The following is a 27,635-nucleotide window of genomic DNA, read 5'->3' on the forward strand; positions in this document are numbered from 1 at the left end:
TGTGGAGGCCCTTAACTGTAACCTGCTCAAGCAAAAAGGACCTCCAAAGATGAAACGCAAACAAACAAAAGTTCCTGTAATCACAGCTGCACAGGTAAAAAACACACTCTTCAAAGCCAAGAACACAGCATCCATAGGACCTGACAACATCCCAGGCCGGGTTCTACATGAACTACAGAGCGAACTGACACGCCACCTAAGTACCATGTTTAATCATACCCTCACCTCAGGCTTTGTGCCCAATGATTGGCGCACAGTGACGGTTATCCCACTCCACAAACAAGGAGCCAAAACGGACCCCAGGGACTACTGCCCCATTAGCCTGACGAGCCTGGTCTGCAAGGCCATGGAACGTATCATCATGGAACTTATAAAGGCATTGATAATCTCCAAACTCTGGTCCACACCTAGTTTGGGTTTGTACAAGGCAGATCATGTCTCCTAAACCTGATAGACATCTTTGAAACAGTCACCAAAGCTGTTGACAAGGGTATGGTGGTTCACACAGCCTATCTATATCTTGCCAAGGCTTTTGACACCATTCCCCACTCTGGAATTATAGATAAACTCACTAAACTTGGTATAAATCTCTATGCAACAAGATGGATTGCCAACTGGCTCACTAACAGAACCCACACTGTGAAAGTAGCAGACTCCAAATCCGACTTCAGACCAGTGACAAGTGGAATACCACAGGGTTAAGGCCTGGGTCCTCTCCTGTTAGCCTGTACCTCAGAGAAGTAGATACCAAACACAGACAGTCTTTGGCTAACGAAGTTCACAGATGACTGCAAACTAGGAGCCATAATCAAAACTCCTAATGATGTGGACATCCTACAAAAGAGCCTCCCTGAGACAGATGCCTGGTGTCAAAGCCATGGCCTCAAGCTCAGTGCCAAAAAGTGCATTGTCATCCCCTTTGGTAAAAACTCTGTACCCATGAACTACCACATAGGTGGTAGTAAACTTAACACCGAAAGTGTGATAAGAGACTTGGTGGACAGTAGTCTCTCCTTTGATAATCACATCACCACAGTAGTCAGGAAATCCTTCTACATGGCACACCTCAATACAAAAGGTTTCTCATCCAAGAAAAAAGAGGTCATTGTTCCTCTCTACTCATCACTCGAGTACAATGCCCCTTTTGATATGTACCTCACAAGACATCTACAACAACTGGAAAGACTGCAAAAATACCTCACAAAGAGGATTACCAGCCTCAAACAGATGTCCTATGCAGACCGTCTCAAAAATTTCCAGCTTTACTCAATCGCATATTGCTTACTCAGAGGTGATCTCCGCCTAACATAGAAAGCTATGTCAAACCCAGAGCTGTTGGACATGCTCCACTTAAAGAAATCCCAATCCCTCCGAGCTGCATGCTCTAGGGACCTAAACCTTGCCACCACAATAAACAGAACATGCTGGAGGAATAGATTTCTGTCCCAGAGACTTCCCATACTCTGGAACAAACTACATCAAACAAAGCTTCTCATTGGCACTCTTCAAGAGACATCTTGATGATTGGATGGGAAATAGGAAATTCACCCCGGGGATCACTTATGTGGCTCTGCTTGACAGTGGCACAGGAAAATAATTTTCTTGGGTGGCGAAAGCCAAGGTACCTTTTTGGCTAGGCTTATATAGGCCCTAGGGCCAATAGCCTAGTACCTACCTATGAACACCAATCACAACCACAGTGTCACATAGGACACAACACCAGTGTGCCACCCAGCATTAGCCCCTAAGGCAAGACAACATACCTAACACTTTAGTCATTGACTCTATAGTCAGGCACACTGATGTCCCACTCACCAAGCTGAACAAGGAGAAAATTCGTCATTGTCCATGTTGGAATGAATGACCCTAGACTACATGAAAAGTGACATGGAAGAGCTCTCAGATCATGTGGCCCAGGCAGGTATGACCCTAGCCGTGAGTATCATCCTGCCTTCACCCAGAATTATACCACAATACAAGAACAAAATTACTGACTTCCGCAATTGGCTAAGCTTCTGGTGCCATTCAAAGGGGATCCAGTATCTATCTGCCTGGGACAACATGATCGACAGATCACGATGCTTTGCAGAGATGGTCTGCACCTGTCACCCCTGGGTTTCAGGTTACTGGCTAAGGCTCTTGCCACCCCTATAGTACCTTTTTTAGGCAAAGTTCAAAGGAGAAAACCACCACCGTAACATTTACAAGCATGCAAAATCTGAAGGTCATGTTACTCAATGCTAGAAGTATAAACCTCAAAATTCACTCTCTCAAGGCACTCCTAAAAATGGAGAACTTTGATAGCTGTGCAATAACTGAGACCTGGTTCAAGGCTCCAGAGAGCACCCCTGCAATACCAGGCTACAACTCTTACCACACTTTTCGGCCACCAAACCAGGATAAAACACTAAAGGTGGAGGAGTGTCCATATTCACCAAGGATATTCACACCACCAGGCTATAGTTGCCCAACACAATGCGTCTAAAATTCTCTAGGTGCACCTAACATTAGGTAAGACTGCAATCCAAATTGTAGCTTGCTACAGATCCCCCACCATGCCCCAAGATTCGCACTACACCTTTCTAAACTTACTGGAAAATATTAAGATACAACCAAACACCCTAATACTGGGTGATTTCAACTACCCTGCCATTAACTGGGAAAACTAGTCTTGTACCAACACCTTTTCCCAATAGTTCTTGGAATTCATAAATTCCAATGCCCTGGATCAACTAATCCATAGTTCCACCAGGGGTTTCAATATTCTAGACCTAGTCATTACCAACATGGGAAATTGATGCTCCACACCTATGGCCACCCACTAGTTGGTCAGGTCAGACCATAAGCTAATCACCCTTAACATCCACATCCCACTCCCACCCCCAGTAAGGAAACCTTCATAAAAAAAACTTCTCCAAAGCCAATGTCATGCTACTTCAGTCAGAAGTGACAAACTTCATGACACCCATGCAGACGGGAACTGAAAGTTCAACTGTTGAGTCCTACACTAAGGCACATTCACTCACGCATGAATTGTGCCATCCCAAATTGAACCAAGATGTTCTCCTCCAAAAACATGGAGCCAATCTGGTGGTCCCCTGCTATAAACAAACTTTACAACAAAAGGAAGAAAATGTTGCAGAAAAGAGGAAAATCCCAGGATGCAAAAAAACTCCCTTACCAGCCTCAGTAAGAAGCTGAGATCCCTCATAAAATCCTCCAAAGCTAGTAATGAAAATAAAATTGCCAAAGATTCCAAAGACAACCACAAGGCATTCTATAACTATGTGAAGAATCTAAATGGCAATGCTCAGATCTGCTCTGAGCTACAACAGAATGGCATTAAATATACTGATCCCAAGGATATTGCCAATATCCTGGCAGATCAATTCAGTGCCAACTTCACCCCCCTCACCCCTTAAATGGCCCATCTCAATGCCAAAAGATTGCCAAATTCTGGTAATAATGGTCACACAAGTAAAAAATGCAAGCTAAGAATACAGCATCCATGGGACCAGATGACATCCTGGGCTGTGTACCACATGAACTACAAAATGAACTGACACCTCACCTAAGTGTCATGTTTAATCATACCCTCACCTCAGGCTTTGTGTGCACTGAGTGGCGCACAGCTACAGTTATCCCCCTCCACAAGGGGGGATCCACCTTGGATCCTGGGAGCTACCAGCCCATCAGTCTGATGAGCCTGATCTGCAAGGCCATGGAACGTATTATCATGGAACGTATAAACAAAGACATTGGCAACCTTCAAACACTGGACCCCACCCAGTTTGGGTTCGTGAAGGGCCGATCTTGTTTCCTGAACCTGATTGACTTCTTCAAATCAGTCTCCAGAGCCGTGGACGAGGGTAAGGCGGTCCACATAGCCTTTCTGGACCTTGCCAAGGCCTTTGACACCATCCCCCACTTTGGAATCATAGATAAACTTACTAAGCTGGGCATTAATCCCTATGTCACTTGATGGGTTGCCAACTGGCTTACTGACAGAACCCACACTTTAAAAGTAGCTGACTCCAAATCCAGCTCCAGACAAGTGACAAGTGGAGTATCTCAGGGTTCAGTCCTGGGACCGCTCTTGTTTGGCATCTACTTCTCTGAAGTACAGGCCAACACTATGGGACTCTGGCTAACAATGTCGCAGATGGCTGCAAACTGGGAGCCATTATTGAATCCCCAAATGATGTGGATACTCTACAAAAGGTCCTTACAGAAACGGATGCTTGGTGCCAGAGCCATGAGCTCAAGCTCAATGCCAAGAAATGTATAGTTATCCCCTATGGGGAAAAAACATGTACCCATGAATTACCACATATGTGACAATGCACTAAACACCGAAAGTGTGATAAGAGACTTAGGGACACAGGTGGACAGTGGTCTCACCTTCGATAACCACATCACCACAACAGTCAGGAAATCCTTCTATGTGGTGCACCTCATCACTAAGGGCTTTTCATCCAGAAAAAAAGAGGTTATTGTCCCACTGTACTTATCCCTCATTAGACCCATTATAGAATACAATGCCTCATTTGGTATAAACTTCTCAAGACATCTGCAACAACTGGAAAGGCCTCACTATAAGAATCACAGGCCTAAAGCAGATGCCCTATGCTGACCGCCTTAAAAAACTCCAGCTATACTCTGTCGCATATCATCTACTCTGAGGCGATCTCTGCTTAACATACAAGGCCATGTCAAACCCAGAGCTGTTGGACATGCTGCACTTAAAGAAATCCCAATCCCTCAGAGCCACACGCTCCAGGGATCTAAACCTTGTCATCACAATAAACAAAACATGCTGGAGGCGTAGGTTCCTGACTCAGAGTCTCCCCAGACTCTGGAATAGACTACCCATACATGCCAAGCAAAGCACCTCTTTGGCCCTCTTCAAAAGGAACCTTGATGATTGGAAGGGAGAACGGAAATTCACCCCAGGGATCACATCAGTCACCCTGATAGACAGGGGTCCAGAGAAGTAAATAGTGTGGGATGAAATAGCCAGGGAATTGTTATGGCTAGGCTTGTATAGGCCCTAAGGCTGATAGTCTAGTACCAACTTATGAACCTATAAAACCATACTGCTGTTCACTAATCATCACCTCCCTTCTTAACCTAGCTTCCATTACTCTTTCCCATAAATTCATGCTGTGGCTGATCAGATTTATCCCTCTGTAGATACTACAGCTCTGCACATCACCCTTATTCTTTTTTAACTAGTTTTGAAAATAGGGGATTTAAATTGGCAAACCCTGATGTACCATTTGCAGACTACTTGTAATGTACATGTTCCACTCCCTTGTTTACCTAGAGTTCATTCCTGTCTTTTTGATTAGTGTCACAGGATCTTCCATTCTGTCCACACACACACTAATTTCCAGCTGCAGCACACCCTATTTCTATTCTAAATTAAACTGATTTAACCATCATACAGCGCTAGTGTCAAAGGTTATTTAGGTTTTCACTTTCCCGAGCATGTCATACGTTATGGGATTTCTGTAGAAAATAATGAGAAAATTGGTTTAGGTTAGGCTCGGCGCCAGCCCTCAAAGGATCCCACCTTACAGCACAAGCTTAAGCTTGAGGGTTCTGGCCCACACTAAGTGATACTACAGTGGTTGCAGCAGGCTTCTGCCCACCCCCTTATTCTCACTCCATGGAGTTTGTTCAAAAGTGTTTGCGCATGGTTTTAGATTTTTGTTTTAACTGATCAATTTGGCTTTTTGTTTATTGTTATTCAAAAAAGGAAAAGGAGCCCTCAGGTTCTACCGCACACACACATAACAGGTAACACTCCGGAGAATCTCTATGATTTTGTTGTGTCCGATGACTTTTACTGGTTACTTAAAGTTTTACACTGATACTTTAATATTTGGGAAATCTGCAGAAGTGATTGTAAAAATGTTATACATGTTTCCGCTTATCATCTAGCTATTAAAACTGTCTAGATCTTTATTTTCACCTTTAGTTTTTAACTTTTTAACTTTGCTGCAGTTTTAATATTAGTGTGTCAATGGTGTTTCGCTGGTTGTAGGCCACACTGTGCCATTGCTTCCCCGAACTGTTTCTACATGGATTGCAGCCTGCATTGCATGGGTGTGATGGTGTATTTCACACTTAGGCATACTTTAAATTCATGCCCTTTTTTCACTCGATTTTCAAGGTGTCTTGTGTTTCTCTTATCTTATGTTTTTTTTTTTTTTTTTTTTTTTTCTTTTTGCGGCATTGTTAGCCATATACATTTGGTTATCACTATATGGTGTTTTTCACATAGAGCATAGATGTCGCTTTACCACTGAATTCTCCAACTAATAAAATGCACTGATTCCCCAGAAGTAGCCAATCTTCATTCACCTCCTACCTGGTCCCATATTGGTCCTTTCCATCCCAACCCCTCCTATCATCACTCACCACTGACTTTGCTCATGTCCGAATTATTCTGACCATTCCATTGGTCTACAACTAATGACTTTCTATTGGCCTTTCTTTCAAAGCTTTGACCTATGAATTCAACCTACGATCACACTCTTCCAGCATTTTAATTAACTTCATAAATACAACTTCCCTACCAATCACATAAGCACTGGAGGATTATACATTTTTAGGCTGGGTTTTTTAACGTTTAAAATAAAGTGGTTTACAAAGATATTCAACGTAGAGTGACCCTTTTTTCACTGGCTTTAAACTGAATATGTATGAAGTATTATTATGCAAATGTTATGACTGATTTGCTATTGTATTAACTACTATTTAAACATGGAGAATGATCTAGTTAACTAAGGTTTAACAGTACTTATCTGCCAAAAAGGACTTTCCTCTAATAAAGAATTCTTCAGAAAAGATTCACATCTGTTTTTTTCTTGAGATAATGATCATTCTGATAATTATCCAGAAAACAACTTAGATATTAACTTCAGAGGATTTTTCTTCTCATAAACTAGATGCCTAGCTTGGCTTGTGGTTTAGCTCGGTTTCTTAATTATTAACTGTTATTGACCAGAAGAGCTGTCCTACTGGACCACTCACCTGGTTCTCCAAGCTAGCCACATTAGGAGGTGTTTCATCTTTGGTGTGTTACGCAGACCAAATTTTGATGGCTTCTCAACTGGAAATGTCAAAGAATATAAAGATTTAGAATTGCTGATTGCTTTCAATTTTTCTTTTAAGTATTATTCTGGGCTCATAGTAGCCAGAGCTACTAAACATATGGGCTTTTTGTTAAGGAAACTATTAACAAGGGATGAAAGTGTATTAACATTAGTATTCAAAACTTAAATCAGACCTCTCATGAAATATAATAATTCCTTCTGTGCCTATACAAGAGGACAGCTGAGAAGGCTGGAGGGAGTTCAGAGGAAATTTACAAAAAAATTACGAAGCTGAAGAACATGGAATATGGATCATGATGTGAGACATTAAAATTATGTATTCTCTGTTATAGGAATATTTGGGCTAAATTAATCTTAGCATACAACATTTTTATGATCCAGTTCTGCAAATCATGTTAAATTTAAGATTAATATCTGTGTTAAAATGCATGAACATAACAATGTGCATTTCTATGAAGAGTTCTCAGTTTATTTCTGTTAGAATTACAAAACTATGGAGTGACATCACATTTAACGTTAAAGGTCTAAGAGCTTGGAAATTTTAAGAGAAATGTAGTTACATGGACTGTTAGAAAGGTCTACATACATATGTATAAGTTTTATATATAAGTTATAAGTGATATAAGTTTTAAATACTAGTGTTAATACACTTTCATCCATTGTTAATAGTTTCCTTAACAAAAAGCCCATATGTTGAGTATCAATATTCGTCAAAGATACCCACACCTCCAGGTTGGTGGCACAGCACGAAGCATCAGAGACTATCCATGTGCAACTAACAGTGGGTAAAACTGCCTTCCAGTTTATGGCCTGCTACAGACCACCCTCCCTAAACCAGGAACCCCACTCGGCCTTCCTGAGAACACTGGAAAATATGAAGGTCTCTCCAAACACCATTATATTGGGCGACTTCAACTACCCAAACATAGACTGGGAGCATTACTCTAGCTCCAACACCCTAGCCCAAAGGTTCCTAGAATTTATAAACTCAAATGCTATGGAACAACTTGTTACCACTCCAACAAGAGGGGAAAACATACTGGACCTGATCATCACCAACATGGGGACTCTATGCTCCAGACCAGAAGTGTATCCCTCACTGGTAAGATCAGACCATAAACTAATCTCACTGGATATTCACATCCCGACACCACCCCCTGCCCAGATAACCACAGTGAAAAACTTCTCAAAAGCAAATTTTACACTCCTCAAAACCGAGGTGGAATCCTTCAAAGCCCCCGGGCCTGTGGAAAATACGGCCCAGACCGCAGAATCCTTTATAAACGCATTCTATGAACACCTTCAGGAATGCATGGATCATGCGATCCCAAATAAAACCAAGACCCAATCCTCCAAAGGCAGACGTCCTGTCTGGTGGACCCCAACCATAAAAAAACTATACAATAGAAGGAGGAAGCTACTAAATGATGGAGCAAAATTCCAAAAAGGGAAGGTATCTCTGATAAGTATTAGCAAAAAACTATGGGCACTCATAAAATCATCTAAGGCCAGCTTCGAGAGAAAAATTGCACAGGACACTTAGGATGATCACAAGGCTTTCTTTAGTTATGTTAGGAACCTGGGTGGTAATTCCCAGATATGCTCAGAATTAGTCCAAAATGACAAAAAATACATCGAACCTACATGAACTCCAAGAAGAGCTAAACCCAAACATAAAACTACTGTTCAATCTCAGCCTTACTACAGGATATGTACCCAAAGAGTGGCATACAGCAACTGTGGTCCCTCTCCACAAAGGTGGTGCCTCAACGGATCCTGGAAACTATCGCCCCATAAGCCTGACCAGCTTGGTCTGCAAAGCTATGGAAAGGATCATCATGGACCTCATAAATAAAGATATTGGGGACCGACAGACACTGGATCCTACCCAGTTCGGCTTTGTTAAGTGCAGATCCTGCCTCTTAAACCTGGTTGATTTCTTTGAAACAGTCACCAAGGCCATTGACGAGGGGAAGGTGGTCCACACAGCCTACCTGGACCTCTCAAAATCCTTCGATACAATACCCCACTCGGGCATTATAGATAAGCTCACCAGCTTAAATATAAACCCCTATGTCACTAGATGGGTTGCAAACTGGCTCAAGGACAGAACCCACATGGTTAGAATTGCTGGAGCCATGTCAGACTCCAAACCAGTTACAAGTGGCGTCCCACAAGGCTCAGTCCTGGGACCTCTCTTGTTCAGTATATATTTCTCGGAGGTACAGGCCAACACGGAAGGACTGTGGCTGACCAAGTTGGCAGATGACTGCAAACTGGGTGCCATAATTGACTCTCCAGCCGACACAAGCATTTTCCAAAAGGGCCTCATAGAAACAGACAACTGGTGCCAGAGCCATGGCCTCAAGCTAAACGCCAAAAAGTGTATAGTCATCCCCTTTGGCAAAAACAAAGTGCCCACAAATTACCACATAGGTGGTAATCCATTAAGTACAGAAGAAGTAATTAGGGACCTGGGGACCCAAGTTGATAGCAATCTCTCATTTGACAACCATGTGGCCAAAGTGGTTAGAAAAACATTTTATAAAGACCACCTAATCATGAAGGGATTCACATCTAGATCAGGGGAGGTCATCGTGCCTCTTTACTCATCCCTCATCAGGCCCATAATTGAGTACAATGCCCCTTTTGGGATGTACCTTACCAGACACCTGCAGCAACTGGAAAGACCCCAAAAGTACCTCACCAAGAGGATCAAAGGGCTCAAACAGATGCCATATGCTGCCCGGTTAAAAAAACTCCAGCTCTACTCAGTGGCATACCGCCTGTTCAGAGGCGATCTGTGCCTGATGTATAAAGCCATGTCCAACCCGGAATTAATGGACATGCTGCACCTCAGAAAATCCAAATCCTATCGAGCTACATGCTCGAGAGACTTGAACCTCAGCACTGAAATAAATAGGACATGCTGGAGGGACAGATTCATAACCCAGAGGCTCCCTTCACTCTGGAATAAAATCCCAGTCTAGGTTTGGCAGAGTCCCTCATTGACTCTCTTCAAGAGGAATCTTGATGAGTGGATGGGAGATCGTAGGTTTACCCTGGGTATCACTTCTGTGTCACTGTTAGACAGAGGCACAGTATACTAACCTCAATAAAGGGCATAGCAAAATTAATTTAAAATGGGTGGCGAAAGCCAAACACATTCTGGCTAGGCTTATAAATGCCCTAGGGCAGATAGCCTAGTATGAACCTATGAACCTATGAACCTATACCATATCTGGAGTAATTATTTCTTAATCACTGATCAGCCTAAAATGCTGTCTTTGAATGCATGAAATTATAAGAAATGAGCCCTATAGTTGTGTTATTGCACATCAGAAATGAACATGTTTTGCCATTTGTTGTCATTTGGCAACTATAGTAGTATATTAGCTTGAAACCTGTATTAGACAAGTATGTGTTTTACGTTCATGAACATCCTAAACAGTAATATAATAACAGTCAAAATATAGAAATGACAACACAAATCTGATGACATTTCAGTAGTTCAAGGTGTCTGCTTCTTAAATGGGGAGTATCTGCTACATGATTATACTGGGCATGCTCACAAGAAATTACAGCAAACAAATGACATAACAGCATGTATATAACACAAACACACACAAAATTGTCCTAGCACAGACTCAATCATATTTAATGATGATCCTGCATCATGCCATACAGTAAGAAATGTTATGTAAATCCTCATGTTCTATAAAGCTCTACAGTGTGATGAAAACAATTACAGGATTACATAACTGTTTGTAGGAAAACATGCAATTCAGTACATTCTTATTTGGAAATTAACTAATGCTCATGAAAAATCAATGATATACTCAACATGTGCATCTTGCCAGACTTGAACAGATGCCAGGGCGGTTATCAGAATGATGTGTATCAATTTGTGATGCCAAAGAAACTGGTATTCTGTGTGTGGCATGATGAACACACTTGAAGGGCTTATAGCACTTCCCTACTGTCATGAGTATGGATTTTCTACCTTGGAGGATGACATCTTAAAAATGTTACCCTCTGACTGTGCCATAAATACTTTCGTTGCCTAAGGTACTTCTGTCTGACACAGTTATCTGCCAGACAGATGCTACTTGATTCAAACCCCTGCCTTTTGTATTACATACTCTATACACCTGAGTAATGACTATTTCTGACACATGACATACCAATGGATTATGTCACAGACAAATGAAATTAATGTATGAAGCAATAAAGGACATTTTGAGGATAATTTGTACTATATAATTTTGTCATAATGATGTCAAAGAGGTAGCTAAGTTAATGTTCACACAACTGTGAACAATGGAGTATCAGTGTTACTTGGCCAAGGAAGCTGTTCCTGTTGTTTTTGTACAACAGCATTGTCCCAGAATCGAAGCACACTCTATCTGTGTAGAAATGTTGTATAAGTCATTACTGAATGCAGGTGTCACAGGAGCACTAACAGCACAACATTCATAGAACAACTGTTTCACTAGCAAGGTATTGCAAAATTACGTCATATTTGTATCTCCAAAGTAAAAATTGAGAATAATAACTTAATGCAGTGCTGTTTGTGTAACATCAGTACATTAATATGTTTGCCTTTGCTGAAATCGAACACTAAGCTATGTAAGTCCACTGACTAACAACTGGTGCATGACTGACATCCGCCACACTAAATTATTAACATAGTTGTGAGACTCCAACTATGTGAAGTCATTACATCATATGATTGTGTTGCAAATAATATGTATGAATTAAAAAGAATGGGGAGGGTTCTCCCACTGTGACTGTATATACTATAACAGTTGCAGATGTCATTCATGCATAACAGCAAAAGGATACACAATGCACAGTCAATGTGAGTTTTGAACACCTGACCATATGACTACAAAAGCTACAGGCCATTGTGAGGAGCGAACATGCCACAGTGCAAGTGTTGCTAAAACTGAGAGTGAGATTTGGCTATTTGAAGCCAGGACACCATGTTATTGCTGCAAGGGATATGTGTGCCTATAATTTCTTTAAAAGGCTGTTGCTAGATCTCTATTTCTCACACAACATTGCCTGCTGCTAGGTATACCCAAACACATGTGATATGTAATTAAGTCATCGCTGTGATGGGAGAATGGCAATTATGCACAATGTGTGGATAATCATGGATACTAACACATGGCCTGCTAAGGCGAGAACATACGGAACATTGTCTTATGCACGTACACTACAGGAAAAGCATTTATAGTTCTCTTAGGAAAGTCAGATTTTATCCAATGGCATCATCATTATCAAACAAAGCATTTCTAATGAAAAATGAACAGAAATTCTTGAAATAGGAATCCCCAGCTATATATGTACACAGCAGATAGCTGGGTGACAACATTGCGACCTACATGCACATTCATCATCATACAGATACAAGGGACTCTAAGGAATAATTACTGCATTTGAATTGACTACCTAAGATCACAAGGTACAGAAGACTGTCTGAATAGCAAGTTCCACACAAGATGTTGGTTTACAGTTGTGACAGTGCACATTTGAATGGATGACATCAAAATTGTTTAACACACTGGTATTCTTCTAAAAAGGAAAAAAGCACAGTAGCAATACACAGCTACAAATCCTATATGCATGAGAAGCCATCTCTACATAGCACAACAGATAGACACACACAGTCATAGTACTCAGTGATGGCTGTATTCAAACCTCTTTAGTTGCACAGTCAGTCTAGAGAGCACAGTATTAACAAGCAATACCACAGGATAAGTCATGCTACAACTGTGATGTAGTTCATTTTTGATAGCATGCTGTAACCATTGTGTTTCCAAATCTAGATATTGCCTAGGGGTAATAGAAAATTTAAGGGTAACCCTATGCCAGTGAAAATATGTCTTCTAAGTGGAACTTTACATAAGGAAATATGGTTATGGAGACAATTGTACATGATAGTACACACAGTGAGAGCATTTAATTCAACCCCCTTGCCTATATTGTTACACAGTCTATAGTACACCGCACCAAAAAAAGAAATCTGACTTGTAAAGTGAGAAAGTACACTTTTGACACAATGACCTCATCAGTGTGTTACAGAGAAGATGCTTGTATTAAATGTGGGATAAATTGCAAAAGGATCTGTGCCAATGCCAAAGGTAAATTCTTCTCCTGAGTGGAAGCCGACTCAGCACAGCTGTTGTTAAGGCTTTTTTTACCTGTCACTAGAACCCCATACAAACAAACACAAGTTCACCACTGTCAGATTTGAACCACCTTCTTAACTATTTACACGCTAGAGAATACAGTATGAATTGCAACTGTCACAGGAGCGTCTGACTTTAACAGTGTGAGTTTTACTGTTCTAAATATCAGCAGCTTTGCATCACAGGTTTTGGGATAAATGCATGTTTGTCCTGACAGGCCAACATAAAAGCACTGTACTTGTCCCATGTAATTACATACTTCGCTGCTAAAATCTATATAGTGTTATTCGTGTGCATTGCAATACTGTGAAGGACATGTACTTGGTGTGTCAATGACAATCACAATTGTAAAACTGGACTGATAAGCAAGCATTCATGACAGTTTATCCTGGGATGATTGCATGCAAATAATAACCATTTATTGTGTCATTGTCAGCTGTCTTGGTTCATGACTGCACAATGGGCACTGACAATAACAAACAGCCATTTCCTAAATATGACACTGAACTTCTGAATAACAGTGATAGATAATGTATGAAAAGGTTACACACCAGTGTAACAGTGTTGCAATTTTTACTGTTGGTGTTCAGACTTACATTAACAGACTGAATTAACTGAGTCAACATCATTGTGTAATCCAGATGACTCTGTTTCAAAATTCAAGTATCACATACAGAAGTAGTACAACCTACTCACAAAATTCTCTGTTGCATTATTTTTTTTTAACTATCTCCCTGAAGAGCTGCACTGGCAAGCTTATTTTTGTGGTAGATAGCAAAGTATTAATGCATGCATAATTATATTTTGAGGTGTTGAACTTAAAATGGGAATTAGAAAAACTTTATGGTACTCCCTGCTGAACTTTGCACAAATATGCAGGATACATACAACCATGTCTGAATCTGATGGAATACAGATGGGTGTTACTGTTATGTTCATTGTGCCATGATTTACACATTTGCAATGACAAGTGCAGTCCTTTACTCCTGATCTGTATGATACAGGTGTATTATGAAACGTATGATGAGCAAATTATGTTATTGCTTGTGGAAACATAGCTTAAAGAAACAGTTTTGAATCAAGAAAATGTATCTGATGACACAGAATGGGTGGGAAGAGGTGGACAGTTTTTGCCAGAATTACACATACAAACATACTAAGAGATTAGTTTATGGTTAATGTCTACACATTTGTTCCTCTTCAGTTTATCTTTATAATTATTCAGATAAGTCCTGTACAAGACAGTGTCCCCAGTATGGTGCAAGCACATAAATACAGCAGCAGGATGACTGTGTGTTAATGAAATGTGTAGCCAACACTGACACCCAAAGGAGTCCTACAGAACATTCAAAAACACATTGACAGACAGCTGGATTTGAAACTTGACAGTATTGTAAAAGACAGGATTCTAAAAGATGTTTACAGACTTCAGTATTATCAAACCACACCACATAGGAAGTCTTACTTCAGAAAGTTCAAATATGATAATAGATCAATGCATGCATTCCTCTTCATTGCATTCATGAAAATTGTAAAATCCCATCATGTGTGCATTATATCTAGTAGCCTAATAAATACAAAACTGAAAAAGTAATGATACAGAAATGGGAGCAGATAGAGACATGGAGACAGGGATGCAGACAGACAAAGAATGTTACATTTGTCTGGAGCATTTTTAACATCCTTGGGGTGTGTTGCTGGTATGTTTTTTCCTTATCTGTCATGCTATACAAGTGTTTCTAATAGGAAGCAAGCAGGGTTCAAAAAATAGAAACATGATTGAGACATAAGCAGGATAATGACGGGTTACTAAAGTATGTAGTCAACATGTACAACACATAATAGTAATATAAATAAAGCATCAAATGTGACTTTTACATATTTCTGAATTTAAACCCTTGACACCATTGTCAAAAGCATTTTACAGACATATTTTGAAACTTATACTTGGCAGCAAATACAGCTCGCTTACTGCCTCCCCTCTCAGCCAACGGCTTAATGCAAGCAAAATTCGAGGACTCAAAAGTAAAATCAATACTTCATTTATTCACAATGGTTAAGCGCTTTCACTTGCAGGACGCAAGCTTCATCAGAACAAAGAATAGTAAAACATCCACAGTTTAAATACAAAAAAAGGCGCCAAAAATTGGCTAATTGTAATAAATTACATCATTAAGAATTATTTGTACACTGAAAAACATGCTAACATAAAAATACATGCCCCTGTGGCCTTAAAATTATCTATTAAAGTATAAAAAAGTTATAAAACTAAAATTACTATCTAATAATTCTATCACACATGATTTGGCCTTTCAACAGTGGGAAAAATTGTTTTATAAGCAGTTTTCTATAGCTGAAGATAGGGCCAGGAAAGCATTTGAGCGTAAAACCAAGAAATTTCAAAGGGATAGGGAACAGTATAGTAGGCGCTTATGTTACAAATGGACTAGTGCAAAGTCAAATGATACATTACATCCAGTGAATAGGGATTCTGAATATGATAATACAGACATACACACACATCAGGATTTTCATCCCCCCCCAAGGAAGGGCTATCAAAGAACTTGGCAAAAAGGAGGGAAATGGAGGGAAAAACACTGAGTGAAGCACAACCTATTATTAAATCAGGAAATTATTCAGATTCCTTATCAAGTATCACAGTTATAGACAATATTGTTAGTGAATGCAACAATTTTAAGATTTATAATTATAGTAATCTAGAACTTAATGGCGCCCATTTCAGTTTGTTATCCAAAGGGCTGAAATATGTACCGACCCCACCTTTTCAGGTAGTAAATACGATTTTTGACTTCAAAAAATTCATCAGAAAGCTAAATTTGTCTGTTATGTTTGACAATAATGTGGAACAGGATAGGGCTGTTGAATTGAGGAAGAAAAGTCATTTTATGCCAATTAACAATCCGGTGATATCCACTTTTGAGAACAAGGTCATTAAAGACATATACAAATTTAATAACAGAAATAAACGAAATAAAATAGCTCAAGGTACTACTAATTTAACCAAGGAGGAATCCTGTATACTCAAAGATCTATGTATGGATCGCGGTTACAGGGTAATGAAACCGGACAAGGGGGGAGGCATCGTGATCTATGATACTACTATATATAGTGCAAAAATCCATAACATACTGCACACATCGGGAACTACGAACTCTCCTCTTTGAATGAACTTAACATTTCATATAGAAGAATAGATTCCTTTCTTGAGGATTATAGGATAGAACATAGAATCACTGAGGAACAGTATGAATATATGAAGGTAGAATTCCCTACTATGGCCACTATAGTAGGGATTCCCAAAGTTCATAAAGACCATCTAGATCCACCATTCAGGCCCATTATCTCAGGGAGCAAGGCCAAAACCTTTCCTATAGGAAAATTCATAGATACTACTCTCAAATTCATATATGACAATGTGAGGCATCTAGTGAAGGACTCATGGGAATTTTTGTGTAAGTTCCCTGTTAACACAGCTGTTGAAAATCTAATATTTTGTTCCATTGACGTGATTGATTTATTTAGTAGCATACCTATAGATGAAGGACTTGAAGCCTTTTCAAGAAGCCTTAGGAAGTATACTAATTTAAGTTGGGATAAAATTACCCTTTTAGCAGATTTAATGAGTATCGTCTTAGAATATAATTTCATATATTATGAGGGAGAAATTTTTAGGCAGACTAGTGGAGTAGCCATGGGTGCAGCATGTGCCCCAATCTTTGCTAACTTAGTTATGTTGGATTGGGAAGACACACACATCTTAAATACCACCCATGTAGATAACATAGCCTATTTCTCCCGATTTTTAGACGATATATATATTCTTTGGAAGAATGATACCATCACATTTGAGAATTTCATGGGTGATCTAAATTCTAGCAGTCAGTTTTTAAAATTCACGTTTACATACAACAACATTGGGGTACCCTATTTGGATACCCTTATTACCAAAGATAATAAAGGTTTTAAATCAACCATTTATAGAAAGATGACATTTTCTAATTCATATTTAGATTTTAACAGCTACCACCCATATAAACTGAAAAGAAACATCTTCAAGGGTCAATGTATTCGGGCCATAAGAATGACCTCTGAGTTGGATGATTTAGTTAATGAATTGAATTTTATATTTGAGTTATTCAAGGAGAGAGGATATGATGAGCCAATGTTGAAAGACATCATGAAATACACATTAGGACAACGGGAACAGAGATATATACCCTTATTAGGGAAAGAGAATATATCAACGAATATTGTGAAAAATTTAGATAATAGGAATTCTCCCATAATAGGCACTGGAAACAAGAAAAATGTAGATAACATTATACAGAAATTCCCTTATTATTGAATATGGTCCATGCAGTCAGTTCATAAGGAATATAGTACTCAATAATTGGTATATCTTAACTTCAACAGACAACATAGTAGAGAAAATAGGAACTCAACCCCACTTTGTATTTAGAATGGGTAAAAACTTAAAGTATATTTTAGACAGAAAAACATTAATGGACAACCACAAAGGAACTAATACCTCCAAATGTGGCACCTGTCATCAATGCCAATTCATTTTGGAACAGGAATTGATCTGTTTGAACAATGTAAATCACACCAGGATATACACAATAAAAGGGAATTGTAGATCAACTATGTTGGTATATATAGCAGTCTGTATGTCCTGTCAGTTTTTTTATATTGGAAAAACAGAGAGGCAGTTGAGACAGAGAATTTATGCCCACTTATATTCCATAAAGAAAAAAGACACGAAAAATGCGTTATCCAGACACATTTTAAATTGTGGAAGTGACCACAACTTTAAGTTTGGGATCCTGGAAATAATTAAAAACAATCCCAGAGGTGGCAATATTAAGAATCACCTCTTATATCGTGAGCTGTGGTGGCAGGTATATACTGACGCCACCACAACACCGGGATTAAATGACTATATTACCATCAAACCCCTACTTATTATGGATTAATAATATTTATTAGGAAGTATATATTTTTTAGATGGTAGTTTCTGATAGTAATTTTAGTTTTATAACTTTTTATACTTTAATAGATAATTCTAAGGCCACAGGGGCATGTATTTTTATGTTAGTATGTTTTTTAGTGTATAAACAATTCTTAATGATGTAATTAATTACAATCAGCCAACTTTTGGCGCCTTTTTTTGTATTTAAACTGTGGATGTTTTATCATTCCTTGTTCTGATGAAGCGTCCTGCAAGAACCACTGTGAATAAATGGAGTATTGATTTTACTTTTGAGTTCTCGAATCTTGCTTGCATTAAGCTGTTGGCTGAGAGGGGAGGCAGTAAGCGAGCTGCATTTGCTGCCAAGTATAAGTTTCAAAGTTGTTTTCTAGCTCGTATTGGTTACGATTTTACAGACATATGAATTATGTCTACACACTACACAGGAAATGTTACTTCACAACCTTCATTTTTATTGATTTGAATGGACAGTCAGAAAATAATGAAACAGTAGTATTGCTAGGGTGGGTTAGAGGGGTAACTTTACTGGTCACAAAATGTTGGGGCATGTTCAGCCAATACTCATCTCTCCTTAATGCAATACCAGCTTTTAAAAGCCGGTATTGCATTTGTGAACAAACCTGAGTGCTGTAAAGCTCCATGTATGGTCTAAAAACTGCTCACTACATTATAGGTTCACAGGTTCTTAGGCTCCTAGGTGTCGAGTAGACTAATGACCACTGGGGCCCTTATAAACATAGCCATGCAACCCAAATGTGAGCCACAAATCTGATGTATATAGGTGGTAATTTACTGACTACCTCTGTCCATCTGTGACATAGGAGCCAGACCGGGGTGGTTTTCCAATTACCCATTCATTGATCCCAGGTGCATTTTAAAAGGAATAGGGAGGAAGTCTGCTTCACATGGATGGGGGCCCTGTTTCCTAGAATGGGAATTCTATGGGAAACATATCTGTCTCTCCAACATGTCCTATCTATTTTGCAAGCAAAATGTAGGTCTTTTAATCTAGTAGTTCTGATGCTTTCTTTTTGCGGACGTGCAAAAGGTTCATCAAAACAGGGCCCACAGACGTCCTGTATGCCAGGCAAGGATCACCTCTGAGAAGTCTGTATGATATTGAGTAAAGAGACAGGGCTTTAAGAAAATCAGTGTAGGACATTGTATTTACTTCCTGTATTCTTTTTGTAAGGAACCTTTGTGAACATTCCACTTGTTGCATGTGTCTAGTCAGGTACACGCCAAATGGGGGCATTATACTGTGTGATTTGTCTGATGTTGGCTGAGTAAAGTAGTATGATGACTTCTCTTGACTTAGATGCCAGGTTTTTGCTTATAAGTTGAGCAACACAGAAAGGTTTTCTTACTACCTTACACACAACATGGTCAAAGGCTAGGTTACTATCTGTATGAGTTCCCAGATCCCTGACTAGGAATCAACTTAAGGGCATTTTATTGATGATGTAGTTACCTGGGGGGGTACACTTCCAAAGAGGTACTATAATTTGTTTCTTGGTATTGTGGTTTAGGCCATGGCTTTGGCACCAAGCGCTTGTCTGTATTATGCCTTCCTGAAGGGGTTCTTATCTTTGGGGGATTCAATGACTGCTCCCAGTGTGCAATCACCTGCAAACCTGGTCATCCAAAGGCCTTTGACATTGGCTTTGACATCCGAGAAGTAGATGCTAAAGAGAAGTGGACCCACCACAGAGCACTGGTGATTGGCCTCTTTTTGGAGGTGGCTTCACTGATTCTGACCTATTCCTGCATTCTATTAGTGAGCCAGCTAGCTATCCAGCATATTATAAATGGATTTATACCTAGTTCCATAAGTTTGTTGACAATGACCAAGTAGAATATTGTATCAAATGCGTTAACCAGATTTAGGTAGACAGTATGCACCATTTTCCCCTCATCCATTGCCTTAGTGACCTTTTAAAGCAGTTCACCAGATTCAGTAAGCATTTCCTTTCTCAAAGCCAAACTGGGATGGATCCAGTGTCTGGAGGTCGCCTATGTCCTTCTTGATAATTCTTTCAGTGGCTCTGCAGATAAGACTAGTCAGACTAATGAAGCTGAGTTTCCAGGATCTGTTGAAGGTCCTCCCTTATGAAGGGGATGATTGTTGCAGTCCTCTATTCATGTGGCACAAAGCCTGTTTTAAGACTATAGTTAAATAATGACTCCAGGGGTCCTGATAAGTCATATTTTAGACTATTCAGGAGGCATCCTGGGATGTTATTGGGGGCCCATTGAGGCCATGTTCTTGGCTTTAGTGAGTGCAGGTAGTACATGCTCCCTAGTTATAGCCGGAGGGGTTATGTTTGAAGTTATTTCTGAGGGGATGGTTGGGGTGAGAGGGAGGGTAAAGTTGGAACAGAGTTTCTCTGATAACAGGTTTGCTATATTGCCATGTTCAGTGACAGTGGCGCCATTAACCACCAGTGAAGCACATTGCTGTGTACTGCCCTTGCCTAGTTATAGAAGGCCTTATGGTTTCTTTCACCTGGGAGGCTACCTTAACCTTAAAGTTGTTTTTGCTTGACTTAATTAGCCCTCTTAGTTACCTGTTTACTTTGAGAGAACATCTATTTTTATGGGTATTACCCTTCCAGATTTTTGTCAATTTTTTTCCTTTGTTGTATATCCTGTTTAATTTGGGATGCCACCTGGGTGGTTTGTTTCTAGGGCTAGTCTTTGGCTTACTTCTGGTAGGTACAGCAGCCTCTATGCAGCCATTGACATGGAGCAATTCCACAGAGGCAGGTTTGGGGGACATTGAATTGTGTATTCCATCACTTAATAAAAGTGATTTGCTTTGGAATGATTCCTAGCTGTTACAGTTTTAAAGGGATTGATTACAGAGCTGATTTTGAATTCAAAGGAGACAGCTATATGGTCAGTATTTACCAGGGAGGATGAGACATGGATGGATGCAGTGTTCTCTCATATTTTTAAGCATGATGTCCAGTATACTGGAGCCTCTAGTGGATATATTCACTATTTAGTCAAGGGTATTTGTATTTACAAAGTCCAAGAATCTATGTGGCTGTAGATTTGAAGCTGTGTAGGATTCCAAGTCTATAGAGTAGTAATTAAAGTCTCCAATGAGTAAAGTGTTAGATTGGGTGGTAAGTGCCTCCAGTAGGTTCAGTTATGCATTGTTAGTTTCTTAAGACATGGAGGGTGACCTATAGCTGGCTAGCATATGGTACGGGATTTTGTCTATGGTAAACTGCACATTGAGGAACTCCAGCACATAATCCCATTTGACTACCCTAAATGTCAGCTTGTTATGGATATATGTTGAGACACCTCATCCTTTAGCCCTTTTCTGTGCAGCTACTGGTCGAAACATGTGGAAGGCACTGAAATCTTGCACTGCTGGGGTACTGTATGCTGCTTTAAACCATGTCCAGCAACTGCACAGATGCCTATATTCTCGAGTGTGAGGAGGGCTTGAAGGGAGTGTACTTTTTGTTTATGCTCCTAGCATTGAGCAGTAAAACATTGAGGATCAGTTAATTTGATTTTGTTACGTCATTAAGTTTCCAAGCAGTTTATTGCAGTTTAAAAGTTTAAAAGTAAAAACAAATTTTTTTTTTCTGTAAAACCTGAGCAGTGTAGTGCTCCATGCAGCCAGTATATAATATATACTACAGTTTAAAAAGAAGATTTTGTTTAACTAAAATATGAGTGCTGTAATGCACCATACAGGCAGGGTATAAACTGTAGCAACTGTTTGTAAGCAGTTTGCTGCAGTTTAAAAATATATATATATTTTTTAAGTAAAACATGAGCACTGTAGAGATCCATGCAGGCAGGGTATAAACTGTAACAACTATAGCAACTCATAAGAAAAAAATAAAAAGTTAAACTTTGCTTATTAACTGTCAGTGCCACAGGACAACTTACTTTTTAACATGGTAATTAGAGGTATACTAATATAACAATGACTGAAGATACACTTCATAATCTCTGTAACTTTACTTATTCATGGGACTGTATTTCTATGTAAAAGACAGTATTTGTGCATATGCATTTCATGTTTAACATGATCTGCACACAATATATTGGGCTTCAATAAGAAACATTAATGATACATTTGTTGCAGTAAACATAGTTATGATGCTCATTTTCATTTATTTTTATATTCCTATTCAAAATGTTGTGACAAATAGCATTCTGATCCCGTCTGTATAACTATCTGTCTACTAGATTCCAGGCCGGCATCAGCTATCCTCTTTGTCTAAGCTCACTACACATAGACTTTCTACAACGGTGTAACTTATCAGACAGATGCATTTTCTTCACTGAATATTCTGCAGAGTGCTGAGCACTGCACACTGACACCAGGCTCATTTGTGCTACACAAGGCAGCTCAAATTAAATTGTTCACTTTTCCATTAGGAAGAGAAATATATTGGCACATTGCTGAGACGAGTCCAAATGCAAAAGGCAGTATAAAAATAAAAACCATAAAAAAATACATTCTATTGCAGAGGAATACATTTAATGGGTATATGTGCTAGGAATCATGACAGTTTAAGCATTAGCATGGCACATTCTTCCTTTTCACATGTGTTTGCAACATCACAAGTAGCATTTAGGTTGCAAATTATCAAGATTTCATGTAATGGTAATTGTTCTGTAGGGTTGCACACAGAGAATGACAGGAGGTCATTCTTGCCACAGTATAAACAATTACTTATTTTTTTTTTACTGAGATCATTTGTATTTTAAATATATAACACAAAGAGTACTTGTTTACAATTAAATAACACATTGGTTAATTGGTTAACTATGTACAATATTTACATTTAGCCTGACATGAGTAGACTTTAGAAAGCAACAAGTTTGTACAGTAGATGAGTCATAACAGACAGTATATATGTCTTCAGGAGGAGACCGATTCCAATTGTAAGGTGCCAATCAATGACAAAACTTTATTCCATGGATTATTAACTAATGACTTAGGAAACAGTCTTAGTTCTTTGATTTTTATCTCTATTAATGCTGTCTTATTCAATAAACACAGAAAGTCTTGCATGGTAGGTGCTGTGTTAGAGATCCATTTCCTAGCTATTGCTTGGTATTGTCCACAGTAAATATAGGTTAGGTTTATTCATAAAAGGACCTTCATTTATATTCAATAAAATTATAGCTTTGGTCATAACAAATGTATCTGTAAAAATTGCTTGTAAGACATTATTAATATCATTCCAAGATGCCATGCTGTAGGTGGATTGGATACTCTAAATTGGGCCTAGGTGTGAGCACGTGCATGTGTGTGCCTTCTGTGGAAGGTTGGGCGCTGGGCTGGCAACTCAACACTGTAAAAAACTCCACTGCCAATCATGAGCGGACAGGTGATCCGCTGTGGCAACCCCTAACCGGGAAAAGCCGAAAGAAGAAGAAGACAGTCATAAAAAAATATGAGACCAATCTGCATTAGATGACCGTTGACATCTTCAACGTGACCCATTACTGGAAGAGTTGATTTTTGAAATTTTATCTGGGATGAAGAAGGATCTGTGCAGAAATTTCCAATTAAATATTCTCCAATATTGAGAATAAGATGTTCGTTTAACTGATAGCAGTATGTTTGATTTATTTTCTGATGATAAAGATATTGATATTCCTTTAGATATATATTTACAATAAGTTGTTTTGGGGGCTGTTTTATAATTTTTTTATTATATTATATAAATATGAGGTTTCAGTCTTCATATTTGCATTATTTTATATAATTCTGAACAGCCCACTTATAAATTTTGGAGGATTTTTAAAATAAGAATTATTTATTATTCTACATAAATCCTTTGAGTATGTAAAAACATTCTGTAATAATAGCCAGTCATGAGAAGTTAATCTATAATTTGATGACTAATATTGTGCATCTAAGACTTGTTAATTTTTTATGCAATGCTGCCAGCATATTAAGTTATTTTGTTCCCAGGAAGAAGGATATCTCTATACATCCTATCTGGAAAGTTCTTAGTAATACTGAAAGGAATAAAATTATGAACCAAAGCTTTAAAGCTATATTCATATTAACACATTTTCTAAAAATATCAAAGAGATGATTAATTAGATTTAATTTACTAGGTTTTGTTATATTATATTGTAGGTTTAAACTCAGTGAATACCATAATTTATTATCCGTGTCCACGACTAAGGTATTTTTTAACAATATGTTTTCATTTGTTATTATAAATGAATGCAACAGTTCCCAAGTATATGTATAATTAAGATTTATCCAGTCTATCACAGTTTTGAGTAAGGTAGCCTTATATAAGATTCAGTATCTGGAAAGTTTAGTCCTCCTTGTTCCCATTGTCTAATATGCTGCGAGAATGCAATTCTATTTCTTTTAGGGTGCCATAGAAATCTTAACAATATTGATGTTATTTCCTTAAGATAGCATTTCTCAGGTATCAACAAGATAGCTTGCACTACATACAAAATTATAGGAAGCAGTACCATTTTTATCAGTTGTAATCTATCTTCGAAATGTATAAATATATTATTCCACTTGTTCACCAGAGTATTGATTGTATCAATAATCTTTCTATAATTGACATTTAATATCTTATTTATGCTTTCACATAAAATAATTCCCAAATAATTTAAGGTGGAGACTTGTTTGCCAATGATGTGGTTCCCACCTACTTGTATTCCCTTTTTTGTTCAGTAGCAAGAATTTTGATTTTGATTTATTAAAATGAAGACCTGAAATCTTATTAAACTTCTCTATAAATAAATCTACTTCATCTAGTACCTCTTTTGAATTGGGTAAGGTAAAAAGTACATCATCGGCAAAGAGCACTTTATCTTTGTGTTGCTTCATATTAAAATAGCAAGTATCTCTATAGCTAGTGCAAATAAAATGGGTGACATGGGAGAACCTTGTTTAGTACCTCTAGTAATCTGAATTGCCTCTGAAGTAAAAGGTCCTATTTTAATGTAAGCTAACTTATTTTCATATAATTCTTTATAAGTGTAATAAAAGAAAGGGGGAAAGAAAAATACACTTAGAATTTTGGTTAAGAAACAATTACTTATGACATCAAAGTTTATACTACTTCGTATAACTGTCATAATAAATAATTGTGAGATATGGATTAATGCTCCAGCATATATAACACATATGCTTTTGTGTTAATATAGTCTACAAAATGTCATATGTCAACAGCCATAGCACATATTATTAATAATGAGAAGAGGTGAGTTTACAACAACACATTTGTAACATGGATTCACAGAGACCACAGGTAAGATTTTAAGCATGTGCCACAAACCTTAGCCTGTTATTTCCATGTACAACATTGGGTTTAAATATTTATTCTAAATCCAGTCATAAACATACGTGTAAACCGGGTTTGAACCCTTCATTACATGGCCTCTTTCACTAAGCTCACTTCACTTACACCTTGTGCCACAGACATAGTTAGCTGACAGGTGGAGTTTATTTACTGAGTACTATTCAGAGTGCTGATGTCCACTTACTGACACCAGGATGTTTGCATGCATCAGGCATCTGAAATTAAATAGTTCACTTTTTTCCTTAGGAAATGAACTGTTCTTCACTGCTAAGAACTGCTGCCAGTCAAGCATGCACAATGACATATGATGCATAAATGATGTACAGAAAACAAAAAAAAGAAAAATTTGACTTAAATAGGGGAGACACTGTAAAATAAGTAGTTAAAATGTACAGTTTTTGTTTCCTCAACATTGTTGTCTTGCAACATGAATATATACTAATTAAACATCAAGAACACACAAAAAGCACCCTCTTTGGATTTGAACCCCAAGACATCAGGTCATTCACAACACACACTTGAGATTATTATCAGTATGTGTCACAGACACATACAAATACCATAAATAAAAAAGTAGATTACATAAAAAGATGTGAAATAGTATCAATTGACATTATATGTGCAACAGAACCAAGTTCTGAAAGTTGTCCTATGTAATTTGCAGTTAGATGTGTGAATGCATGTTATGCTGGCAAAAGCTAACTAATTTTTCCTGACATAATATAAAATAAAAATATGCAACACTGTAGCTCTTTTCTTCTCTTAATTTTGGGAGCACCGTTTCCTTTTCTGTGCTTCTATATAAAGACTACTATGTGATTTGCCTTGCAGTTGATATACACTTTAATGAGTAATATACTTCGTTAGAATTACAGGCAAAATTTATTTACTCAGAGGCACAAAGTGGGGTCATAATTCATGAAAATGTTAGGAATATTGCTTTCCTAAGCCAGTCAATGCATTCACAGATTTTCTTGTAATTCCCTTCTCCCTGACACACCCTATGTAGGTGTACAAGAAAGAGGACTGTCTGTGATACCTTGATTTTTTCCTGAAATTAGACTAATCATTCACACTTGCAAGTCTTGAGCAGGTAGCACTTCTCAATGTTTGTCCTTGCACTGCTAGGCCATGTGCATGTAATTGTGTAGGCCCTTACACCACGTTTGCACTTAGTGCAGATTGTGGAATTAATAAATGTTAATGAGTTCACACCTCATTTGCATACTCAAAGTACTGACAGGGCTGAATCTGCACTATATAAAGATTATATTGTAGGGAAGGAATGTATACCGTACTACGAAGACTGGATCAAGAGAGTTTGATACTGCTATCTGCTTTAAAAATGTGTTTCTGCTTTAACAACTGAATTGATGCAAAGTAGTTTGCTTTTTTTTACAAATTGATGTATGTTAATCTTACTAATGAATTACATTTCACAATAAAACTATTGGTTTACTGTCTGCATTATTCTCACTAGCTGTTGGCTTAGCCATGTATATCTGCTAAGTCTTGATCCTTAAAATCTTTTTAAATAATGTTACCTGACATTTAATGAGAAGTTTAATATAGGAGCTGATTGCTTAATGCAGAAGACTGTTGTATTACTTATTAGCAATGTCATGGGATTTTGCATTATTAACATACAAAAATGTGTTAAGCCTGTGTTGTATACCTGGCCTCCCTCCACAGAAGTGGACAGCACACAAGACTGTTAGCCATTTTTCCTTGAAATGTGTACATTATTTTTGCTAATGCTGCAATGTACTACAGTGTTATAGAAATGTTTGTTCTCTTAGCAATGTTTTATAAATTAATTTGTTTGGCAGTTTGGAGGATAATTTGTATTAAGCTATGTGTACTCATATGGAGCCTTAACTTTTCATGTATTCTGTGTATGATGGAAGAACACATCAATGTATATTTTTGTTTTAACAAACATTTTTGGGTTACTTATGTTTTTTTTTTTCTTTCATGT

This window comes from Protopterus annectens, chromosome 2.part1 (genome assembly GCF_019279795.1).
Source record: "Protopterus annectens isolate FY-2018-M chromosome 2.part1, PAN1.0, whole genome shotgun sequence".
NCBI classification, from domain to species: Eukaryota; Metazoa; Chordata; order Ceratodontiformes; family Protopteridae; genus Protopterus; species Protopterus annectens.